The following is a 12,104-nucleotide window of genomic DNA, read 5'->3' on the forward strand; positions in this document are numbered from 1 at the left end:
CATCCCACGAGGAATGAAGGTGTCCTAGGTTTGAGGGCCTTTTGAGCATGCTGGTACAGAAGGCAGGGTCCATGGGGCCAGGAAAGACTGGATTTGGGGGCCCACTCCAGCAGGTTCTGGACGCCAGGCTGAGTGGTCTGAACCAAGAGAGCTGGGGGAGGGTGATGGGCTTTGTGCCCAAGACTGATAGGAGCAGAACTGAGCTCCAGGAAGCCACTTTTCAGCAAGTGCCTCCGAGTGTTCTTGGAAGCAGGCTGAGTATAAATTATAAATAAACAAACGAGAACTCTGCGGCAGGGCGTGGGCCTTTGGGAAGAGGGGAGAGACGCAAGGCGGGACCCACTTAGGAGCTCATCAGGCCTGGTGCCTATCAGGCCCGGGCACCCACCCACCTGCCTCTGGACTGGGTGGTCTTCCTGTGGTGAGCATCAGTTGGCTGGTACTCAGGCTCCTGGGGGATCAGATTTCTGGGGGGCACTGACCCTTGTAGGCTGCAGGAGGGAGGCCCTGGTAGACCCCCACGATGGGTACTGGGGAGCTCCACCTGCCTTACACAGCCAAGACAGTCTCCCTTGGACCAAAATGGGCCCGGTGGACACTCATCTGTGTGGGAGGTGTCTCACCAAATGTTTGAAGGGGGGAAAATCCTGTTTTCTTAGGTTTTTTTCCTTTTTTATTTTTGGATTATTTTTCTAGATGACTTCATTTCCATGAAGCGGGTAGTGGAGAGAAGGAAGGTAGAGAGAGGGAGGCCCAGAGGGCCAGCAGGGGGAAGTATGAGGGAGGGAGGGAGTGGGAAGAAGTGGAGCCCCCTCAGCTGGGGACTTTGGGGCCAGATCTTCATGACCCAGGGTGTGTCCAGCCTAGGCTGGCCCCAGACCTTCTGGTCAGCTACACTTCTGCAAGGCTTTCTGCCCAGCCAGATTAGGAGGAGAAGGACCCCCAAGAACTTATCACAGGCACAGCCTCCCTGCCCACTGCCAGTCCCATGGGCAGAGCTAAGGATGGTTCTCCAGGACATTCCTTATCCTGTGGAGAGGACATTGGTGGCCACACAGCTAGTCACACCTCTAACACATGATCTCACCACTGGGCAGGGACCCAGTAGTTCACATCTGTTGTCTTTTGGCTGATCTCTGATAGAGAAGCATTCTGGGGATTGAGTTCTGATATTGGGCACTGAGCAGCAGAGCCAGGTTAGCTGCCTGCACCTAGCTACAAGGGAGCCAGGTAGCCAGGATTCTCACCTTGCCCAGGTAGGGTGGTCTCTAGGTATCAGCCTCCTGGCACCACTTTGGCTCATGAAGGATTTTTCTAACCAGAATCCTGAGCAGTCTCTAGGTTTGAGGACTGAGCCTCATTGGGCTCCAATGCAAAATGGTAGGCATTTATGACCACTACAGGTCAGGAGGGCAGCAAGACCAGCCATGCCTTAAGGACAAAGGTGGAGACACACACTCATGAGGCCCAGGGTGAGAGCTACTGGGGCCCGGGTGGTGCTGGAGAGGAGTTGTGGCCCTAGGAGCGCAGAACCATAGGCTCTGAGGACCCTCAAAACTGTCCTGTCCCCACCTCCCCTGAGCTCTGCCATCTGCTGGGCAGCCTGAGCTACCAGGCCTGACCTGGGTTAAGGGAAAGGAGCTGTAAGCTTCTTGGGGCCATTGCAATGGGTCACACTAACTGCCTGCCTCAAATCACAGAAATTTGTTCTCTCACAGCTGTGGCAACCAGAAGTCTAAAACCAAAAAGATGTTGGCAATACTGGTCCTTCACAATCTATACCAGGATTCTCTTCAGCTTCCAGGGGGCTGTCCACCCTTGGCATCCTTGTCCTGTGGACCGTCACTCCCACCTCTGCCTGTTTTCTCATGGCTTCCCTTGGGCATTGGTCTCAGATCTCCCTCTCCTCTTTTCTCATCTTGAGAGTGAATCCAAGGCCTCACCCTTGTCACTGACCTACATCTCTACCCATCCCATCTTTCATAAAAGTTTTATTTTTTTTATCTTAGGGAAGGGTCTACAGAGTGTTCAGGGTCTCACTACTAGATCAGACTCATAGTGATCCACCTGTTTACAGCCTCCCAAGAGCTGGGATTACGGGTGCACACCACCATGCCCAGTCTTCATCTCTGTCTCAGGGTGCACTCGGGGTGGGGCTGGCACAGTAGGCCGGGGAATAAATCCCCGGGGCCCTGTGCCTCCTTGCAAGTGCCTTAAACTGCTGAACTATTTGTCTGGCCCTTTCATAATTTTTTTTTTTTTCGGAACTGGGGACTGAACCCAGGTCCTTGTGCTTGCCAGGGAAGCACTTATTCTACTGAACTATCTCCCCAGCCCTCATAAAATTTTTTTTCCCATAAAAATTTTTTGAGAGAGTTTTCTTTAAATTTCAATCTTCCTGTCACAGTCTCCCGAGTAGCTGAGATCGCAGGTATGTGCTGTCACATGGGGCTCATCTTCAGGTCTTTAACGGCAGCATACATTTCAGATTCCAAACACATAAGGTCACAGTTGGAAGTTTTGGAAGGACACATCCTTCTAGAGCCACAATTGGGTCCCCCACAAGGGCCACGAGATATGGACACTGGCAGGTGGGGGATGCACAAGAAAAAGGGGTGGCAGGTGGGGGAGAAAGTTAGAGCCAGTGAATGGATGAGCCAGAGGCCCTTACCTGTCCTTGGCTACCACCTGTCTGACCCCTCAGAGTTATTTACACATCATAACATCTTGTGGCCACCCTGGTGGGGCTGTCCATCCTCTCTGGCCTCCAAAGGCCATGGCACACGATCCCCTCCAGGGCTGTAGCTGCCCTCTGCACCCCAGCGCCCTGGGCCTTGGAGGCAGGCACTCCAGGAGGCACCAAGAGGCAGGAGTAGCTACCTGTCCCATTCGCCCAGTCCAGCTGCTCTGTGAGGTCCCAAGTGGGTGACTTTGCTCAGTGCTTATCAATCACCCAGAGCTCTTCCTTGTCTCCATCCCAACCCCCGACAGAGTGTAGGCCATTTCTTCTGAGCAGGCTCCTCTTGTCATTAGCAGCAGATGATCTCAGAGACAGAGAACCTTCCAGATTCAGAAGTCAGGCTGGAGTACTGAGGTGTCTGTCCATGCTTTACAGCTTGTCACTGTCCTCTGGAATGCTAACACCATCTCAGGGAAGAGGGAGGCAAGGACTAAATGAGTTCCTATTGCCCAACCTGGGCCCCAACCTCAGTGCATCCAACCCCAGCTATTAGTGCCCTTCCCACAAACTGGTCCATGTCGCGGATCTGGGCCGTTCTGCCCTGTGGGACTCAGGGACTTAACCTAAATGGACAGCAGTCTCTCCCAAGAGTGCTGAGTATCAGGGTGCCTACCTTCCTCAAGGAAAGCCCTTGGCCACAGTGGTGGAGTTCACCCACCTCCCATTCCTTCTCTAGGACAAATTCTCTGCTTCTTACCCCTCTGTTTGGAAGGGAAACTCTAGGCCCTGCCCTCCTAAGAGGGTTTCTGGCCTCTCTGTGTTCAATCTACAATGTCAAGGACACTCTGGGTCTTGGGTCATGAAGCAGCTGGTGAGGGTGACTTTGGAGAGGTGTCCTAGCACCTTGCCCAAATCAGCTGGACTGGGATGTGGACTGCATCTGCCCTCGAGGTGACAGTCTGCCCAGGGCCAGAGTCCCAGTGTCTGGTTGTTGGGCCTCATGTCTGGTACAAGTTCAACCACACTCTGGGGCATTTTTGGGCAGAGGCCAGAGCTCCAGGATTCACCTGACACAATTCAGGGACAATGTCATACTTTGGAAATGGAAAAGGGCAGTGGACAACCACCAGCTAAGGGTGGTAAGGCTGAGGAGCAGTGTGCTGAATCACGTCGATGATGAAGGCAGCTGGCTAATAGAGTTGGGGATGGGGGTGGGGCCATTTTAGGACTGGATGGGAGAGGGACAGAGAGGCCACCTGCCATGCTCCCCTGGACATCTGGAGGCATCAAGCAGCTGCTCCAGAGGACATGGGTTCTTCCAGCTGGGTGCTCCAGGTGGACACACTGTAGGCTGCCCCGGAGCTGACCAGAGCACATGCAGAGTAGTTCGGTCTCCTGGTCTAATGCGACAGGGCTGTCACAGGAGTGCTGAGGGCACACAGCCTACCTCATCCCTGTACCTGTATCATGACTGAGCACACCACTGGGGCTTTCCCATGCCCATCAGTGGGCTTCTGAGGCTGTTGGTCCCTGTGGGTTGTTTCCCTGATGACTTCTGTTTTTTGTCTTTTTGAGACAGGGTCTCATTATGCAGTTCCAGGGGGCCTCGAACTCTTTGTAGCCCAGGCTGGTTCCTTGATGACTCTTTGTACCTATTCCTTCCGTGGGTCCTGCGTCCCTCAGAGGTTTGAGTCCAGTGGGCTGGGATTTGGGGGCAGCCAAGGCAGGACAGGGTCTCCTACCTCAGCCACTATCCTCCTCACAGCCTGACCTAGAGGTCTGGCAACACCCCTCCCCATTCTGCTGCCTCTAGGGGACTAGAGAAAGCTGGCAAGGAATCCTGCACTGCAGAGTGACCTTAGCTAACACCAGCACAACTCCAGCCTCTCTGGAGCTGCGACTTCAGAGCTAAGGGCAGAGGCGCTGTTCCTGCACCCCGGGGATAGGTCTGACAGGGTGTGCTGCTGGTCTCCACGGCCAGCCCCTGGCAGGAGGCCCTTGCAAATGGCTGAGTATGTCCCAACCTGAGAAGCCAGGGCTCAGGTACCTGAAGATGTCCAAACTCTCCTTCAGGTTTTGGGGACCTGGGAGAAAAGGGATTTACTCAAGGCCACCTGGCCAGCTGTGCCAGGTGTGCAGGCCCTGATCTGTGCCTCCACATGCTGCATCCGCTCCAAGGTGACCCAGGCTCCCTCAGGCCCAAGAACTGGCTCTTTGGTCCTCACCCCAACCCCAGAGCCACGTGATCCCATCCCCCATGCTGTCCCCACCCTTCTTCGGATGCCTGCCTCTCCCGCCCCCACGCTCCCCGCGGGAAGGGGTTCCTATGGCACCCCTTCCCCCGCACACACTTAGCTCACTGGCAGCCATCTGCCCTGAGACAGAGCAGCAGATGCCTCCGTGCACAGCGGTGTCTGAAGCATGGCCGGCCCAACGCCTGCAGCCAATGTGAGTGCTGCCAGCCTGGGCAGGGGCCGCCACTCCCAGAGCACTCTGCTGGGGCAGCGGTGCCCCCATCCAAGGCAAGGCCAGGTGGGTCGGGTCACCCAGACGGCCCACCAGGGTATGGGACAAGGGTGCAGGAGTCAGTGCAGCACCTCCTCCTATGCAGCTGGTGTGGGGGTGCTGGCGGGGGTTCCTCTCCAGTGAGTTACCCCTTTGGGAGCAAAACTGTGTCACTTCCTGACCCCTTGGGGCAGGCCCGCAGTGCAGAGGTGCTTCCCCTTAACCCAGCAACACCGCTGCCCAAGGAGGAGGCTGGTGGCCCCTCAGACACAGCCCAGAGCACCGCCCTTGTACAGAGTACACACGGAGCCTGGCACAGAGGTATCCCCCAGGTAGTGCTTCCCCCCCAGCAGCCTGAGAGCTTGGCCTTTCATGCTGGGCCACGCTTCTCAGCCCTGCTCCATCTCCCTTGTCCTGTCACGTTAAGGGGCAAGTGGCCACCCCTCCTCACCCGCCTCCAGGATGCATGTGTCCAGGTATTGAAGAGGTCTTGCTTCTACAGCAGCAGTTTTCAGCCCTGGGTCAGGAGATGGGGCCTTCCAAGGTCCACAGAGCTAGGCCTTGCTCAGCTCTTCCCTCCCCAGCCCCAGGAGCAGAGCTTAGTGGCTGTGGGTCCCCAGACTGGGGCAGGGTCTGAGGGAACACCCTAGTACAATGCCCCTACCCTCATATGGGGCTCACCATCTCCAGTAAAAGCAAGAAGCTGGCTGAGCCCAGAGCTCTGGGGACATGATTTGACATTAGGTAGAAAGTCCTGATTGCAGAAAGAATTCGAATATGGCAAGGACCCAGGCTGCTGGGGCCTCCTGGGTATTTAGTGTGAGAGGTGAGAGAGGGTGGGAGGGCCTTTGAACTGGCTAAAATATGGGGTGAGGGACGGACAGCCTGATCCTGAGGATCTTGCTAGCTGAGATCCAAGAAGCCTCTGAGAACCCAGACCAGCTGTCAAACCCCACAACCTCCTCAGTTCAGCCATCTCCCTCCTCCCAGCACGTGCGCGCGTGTACACACACACACACACACACACACACACACACACGCTCACCCCCAGCCCGCCTCTGCTCCGCATGCATCTTGCCTTTGTTTGCTTTGGCAGGGCTCAGATGGGGACATGCTGCACTGTCGATTGGCAGCTCCTCCGACCCCCCGTGGAGGTGCCATATGTCAGTGTCATGAATAGGCATGCGGCTGGGGGGCTGGGAAGCGGCAGCTGCCAATCACTGGCTGAGTAGATCAGCATGGAGCATCTACTGCAAGGGTGGGGATCCCATGAGCAAAGCTATGGGTGAGGGGCTCAGGGTCTGGTCACCAAGGTGGGACACATCCCAGGCATCCAGATGGCTTTCTGTGAAAGCAAAACCAAACTCAAACAGGTCAATGGTGTTGAGCATCAGGGCCTGCCCTCTGTCAGAAGTACCAGCTTATCAGGGCCTGCCCTCTGTCAGAAGTACCAGCTTATCAAGCTGTCTGCTCACCTCTGGACTCGGCCCCCGGTATGTTCCACCTGCCTTCTGACCTGGGCCTTCACCAAGCAGTCAGAGTCAAACCTGAAACCCCCAGGCGGGGGAAGAGAGACAGAATTCAGTAGCAACTGTCATAGGCCACTATTCATTCTCTCCGTGTCCCTAGGAACCTGGGCTACTTGTCCCTACCTTACAGTTGACAGGATTTCAGAGGTTGTCCAGAAGTCTCACAGCTCACCAGTGCAGAGCTGGGTGCTGCTAGGGTGCCACTCACAGTTCCATGCCCTGCGCTGGATGTGGCCGGTCCCTGGGTCAGGTGGCGCCCACTGCCCCCTCACCTCCTGCCAGTGCCACGTGCTCTTGCCTGTCCTCCTCCTTGCCTCAAGGACCCTTGGCTCCTGCTGAGCCACTCACACAAGGATGCAGACATCTGGCTGCACAGTTGTCCCATGGGGCTGTCCCAGTCCCTGTCAGGCCCCCCTTCAGGCAGTGACTGTGAAGAGAATGAACCGAGAGCCAGAGCGAGGACCAGGCGCTGAGGCTTTTGGTGGTGCACGCAGCAGCAGTCGCTGCCTTGCTCCGGGCTCCACATGCCCGTTCCCTCATTCCCAGCTCTGCTGGAGGCTGAATCTGGATCGGATTGACCGCTCCAGGTTAATTGGCTCTCTCTCCCTGCCAGCATGATGGATCCTGCCTGACATTTCCCCAGATAGTTAATTGATACCCAAGTAATTTGTCATGGAGACCTCGTTATATGCCAAGTGGGTCCCCTAAGCTGTTAGCGTCTGTGCCCCAGAAATAAGATTGGCAAGTTAATAATGGAGCCTTAATCACACTGTTCCCTGCTGGCTTTGGGAGAGAATTACTGGGAGATAGGATGGGTGTTGGTGGAGGAGACAATGCCTTCCTAGGGCCTTGGGGATGGAGTTTCACTGGGCCCCAAGCCTCTGTCCCTTCTGCAGACCCCAGCCTTAGTTTCCTCACTGAGGCATAACTTCTTCGGGCAACAGTGCTTTGACTTCCCACTGAGAAATTCGCCTCTTTACAATGGCCCTGGCTCTGGTTTTTGGTGTCCTCCACCTTTGTGGAGACCAGAGTAGTACGCTCAGGGAAGGCTCAGGACCTAGCTGGGGCACTCCTTGGAGCCTTTGGGACAGAAGGATCACTGGATGGAGAAGGCTTGGGCCAGAGCTGCTGCTGGCTGCTGAGCCCTGCGAGGGAGGAGCTGGAGGCTGGAAGGCCAAGCCCCAGAGCAGCCAGGGCACACCCAGCCCTGCAGCGAACCACCTGGACCCCTTCTGCTTCCAGCGCCGTCTGTCACACGACCGGGCTTCTGATTAGGGACAGGATGGTGCTTACATACATTCACACTGCTCCTCTAGTTTTTGCCTGTCAGAGAGTCTGTGAGGAGGAGAAGCTGGGGCAGAGGCCAGACCTGGCCTGCAGCAGGTAATCTTGAGGATGGCCCCACTCTGCTCTTGGGTGGCGGCTGCCTCTGCTAGGATAGAAGCGGATGAACATCTAATTGGAGAGGGCTCCAGGGGCCAATCTTGGCTGTGGCGCTGAGGATGGTGGCAGTGCCAGCCTGTGGATCTGGAGTCTCTCCAGAGGCCATGCGCTGAAGGCCTGAGGCACTGTGGGAGGTGCTAGAGCCTTTAGGAGGTGGTCCCCAGTGAGGTCTTAGGTCAGGGCTGTGTCCTTGGAGGGGGCTGGGGGAGTCTGGAGTCTCGCTCTCCTGCTTCTGGATAGCCCTGAGGTGAGCGGCATGTATCCTTATGGCAGGTTGGCAGCAGCAGGGCCAGGAAACCACGATGGAAGCCTCTGAAACAGTGAACTGAAAGGAACCTGTCCTCTTTTTAAGGTGATTCTCTCAGGTGTGTTGTTACAGTAAGAGAAAGCTCGAAAGGGCACTCAGCCCGTGCAGCACTGGGGGCCCAGAGGAGGAAACAGTAGATCCTCCAGCAGCAGGGCCCCACACACAGCAGCAAGGAGCAGTGGGATTGCCACTGAAGCTGTAGATACATACCCGAGGCTAAGGCCTCCGTGTGCCATTCCCAGGTCTTCCTGCTGAAGAGCAGCACTGGGGCACCAGCTGTGGCAGGGAGGGCAGCAGTGAACTTGGTGTCAAGGTCTTCGCTTGTCATACACCGTTAAAATGGGGAAAATCCAAAACGGAGGACACAAGACAAAGGAAGAAAAGGACACAGTGCAGGAGCAGGGGAAGGGCAGCCCCACACAGCTCAAGTCCTGGTGACAGACAGTACAGCAATTGTGGGAGCAGCCAGGACAGGTGGGTGCAGGAGGAAGAAGGGCTCTGCACTTAGCTTCCGCTGTGTAACAAATTACTGCAATGCAAAGATTCATTCCACGTAGTTTCTGAGGGTAATTTGGAAGCAGACTATCTGGGGATCAGGGCGTCAGGTGGTTGCAGTCAAGATGACAGGCAGAGCTGGGCATGCTTCTGCAAGCCTGAAATCCCAGCTACTTGGAAGGCTGAGGCAGGAGGATTGCAAAACAAAGCCCAGCTTAGGAAACTTAGCCAGACTGTGTCTCAAAATACAATTAAAAGGGCTGGAGGGCTGGAGAGATGGCTCAGTGGTCTAAAGCACCTACTTAGAACAAGCTTAGCAAAGCATCAGGGACCGCGGTTCGATCCCCTAGCACCACATGCCAGCCAGCCCCGCCCCCTGGTGGGCTGAGCTGGCCACATACACCACACACACTCACTCTCTCTGTCTCTCTCTCTGTCTCTCTCTCTCTCTCAAATAAATAAATAAAAAATTAAAAAAAAATAAAAATAAAAAAATAAAAAGGGCTGGGGATGTAGCTCAATGATCCCTAGCTCAATCCCCAGTCCTGGAAGATGTGGGTGGGTGGGTGAGATGCTATCAGGTCTGCAGTACTCTCAAGTGTGACAAGGTCTGGAGGACCCCCTTGTAAAATGGTACCCTCATCTGGTTAATGACAGAATGCCTGCTCATCATTAAGTGGGCCACTTCACAAAGCCACTGAGGACCTGCAGCAGACTTGTCTCAAAATGCAGCCAGATGTGGTGGTGCACACCTGTAATCCCAGCAGTCTGGGAGGCCGAGGCAGGAGGATGGTGACTTTGAACTCAGCTTGGGCAACTTAGTGATTTAGTGAGAATTTGTCTCAAACAAGGGTGGGGTGGGGGCTGGGAATGTAGCTTAGTCTGAAGGCCCTGTGTTCAATCCCTAGTCACACACACACACACACACACCCCAAGAGAAAAACAGAGAGAATGTCATCAGACAAAAGCCACAAGGCAGTCCTTGCCCTGAGCTTGGGAGTGACACTGCACTGCTCCTGTGGCCCTCCACAGACCAATGCTGGTGCCACATGGCAGAGTAGGTGCTTTTCTAGGGCCATCTTGAAGACTGTCACCACAGGCTCCAAGAAAAAATGAACTCATTGATGCCTTGATGTTTTCAACACACCAAAGGGAGATTTATATTCCATTTTATTCCACTGCATGGTCCAGGGATAAATAAGTAATGGGTACATGGAAAGTAAACCAGCCCCTCCCACAGCTGAGGCAATTATTAAGTCCAGGACAAACAAGAGGTTGTCTAAGAAAAGCAATTACAAGCCAGCACTCAGCTGTGACGGGTGTATGTGAGGCAATATCACACACACACCCTGGCTTCGGAGTCCCTGAGGTGGGAGATGGGGGGAAGTGTGTGCGTGTGTGTGTACGCGTGTGTGCATGCCTGTGTGCACACGCCTGTGTGGGGGAGTCAGGAGAGCAGGGTGGGAGGGAAGGGAGGTACTGTTTTTATACTGCAAGCCTCAGAGAACTGCTTGATTATCCAACTATGCACATTTATGACTGAAAAACATAAATGAAACTGAAGTAACTGAAAACAAACTCAAAATATCCAAGTGCTCCCCCACTCCCCTTCCACCTGGGGAGGCAGGCAAGAGCTCTCTTTCTGCAATCCTGTCCTGGGTCTTTCTGTCCTTTGCAGGCCTTGTCCCCTCTCCTAGCCTGCCTCAGCTTCCCCTGCCCACCTTTCCGCACTCAGGCCAGGGCAGGGAGGAACTGGACAAAGGACAGGGGGCTATTCTGAGGGGAGGGGGCCAGCTGTCTGGCAGGGCCTGCACTGCCTCCCACCTGGCCCTCTGGCCACCCAGGGCACTAGGAACCCAAAGGGAGCTGCCACTGCCTCCAGCCTGCAGGGAGGGAGACAAACGGGAGAGCTGTGCTCCATCATTCGCACGACACCTCCCTAACCACCTCTCATGCTATTTATCTGGCTGTCAGTGCCGCCATGTGCCTTTGCCTTTAATTAATAATTTGGTAAGACGAAGGACCTGGGTAGGCCAGTGTGGCTGGGCCTGCTGCTGCTGGGTGGGTGAGGCAGGCTGGCAACCCCTCTCTACCACCCAGGTAGCACCCCAGTTCCTCTCCTCTGAGAGACGAGGCTGGGGCTGACGGGACAGGTGAAGGCTGTCTGCTGCTTGGGCATAGCCTGGGAGGCGAGGGAGGCCTCTGGTGCAGATACCCTCCCACCCCAAACACTCCAGCCCACTCTGGAGACACTGATGCCACTATCCAGTGAGAGAGGCACAGCTGTGAAGTGACTTGTCCAGGCACACCCAGCCTGCAGCAGGGGACTTGGGACTGGCTGCAGCACAGCTGGCCACCCCCGGGGCTGCCTTGATCAGATTGCAGCTGCAGGAGAGGGGAAGGCAGATAAGCAGGGGTCCTGCAGTGGGGAGCCCTTGGGGGGCTTGGGTGTGACCCAGCAGCAGCCACACCATCTCCTTAAAGCTTCACGCTCCCAGCAGCAGGCAGGGAGGGACATAGGCAAGGGGCACGGAGACCAGCAGGTGAACGGGAAAATCTATTTGGATCCCACTTGAATTATTAAGAGGTTCAAGAATATTCTTAGCACCAGAGAGCTGTGGTCTGCTGAGATGGCCTTTACCGCGGGCCCTATTTTTAAGGTTCTGTGGGAAGGAGTGGAGACGCCACTGCACTTAGGGCCCCCAGGGGACCCCTCTGCCCCAGCAGTGATGCCTCACACCCTACCATCACCAGGGCACCCTGGCCATTTACCTGCCTCTCCATCAGCAGAGCCTAGGCCCCCATATCCTCTTTCCACTGGCCCTGCCCAGCCTCCTGTCACAGATGGGAAAGGGCCCAGCTGGCTCTGGACTGTGGTCACTACCTATTCCCAAGGGAAAGGCTAGGGTCTTAGAGCTGAGGAGAGGTCCTCTCATGGTATTAGTGTGGCCATTAGCAGTGAGGTCAGGGGCCTGTGGTCCAATGCCTGTACCCCTCAAATGCTGTGGACCCTGTGCTGCCTCCATTCCTCCTCATGATAAACTCCAGGTGGTTCCTGGAGTTTAAGGGCCACCCTCATTAAACCCAACCCTGTGGCAGAGCTTCCTGAGAGGACCTGTGCCCTGCCTGTGTCCTCCAGCTCCTG

The sequence above is a fragment of the Octodon degus genome, unplaced genomic scaffold (assembly GCF_000260255.1).
Source record: "Octodon degus isolate 3935 unplaced genomic scaffold, OctDeg1.0 scaffold00112, whole genome shotgun sequence".
Taxonomy (NCBI): domain Eukaryota; kingdom Metazoa; phylum Chordata; class Mammalia; order Rodentia; family Octodontidae; genus Octodon; species Octodon degus.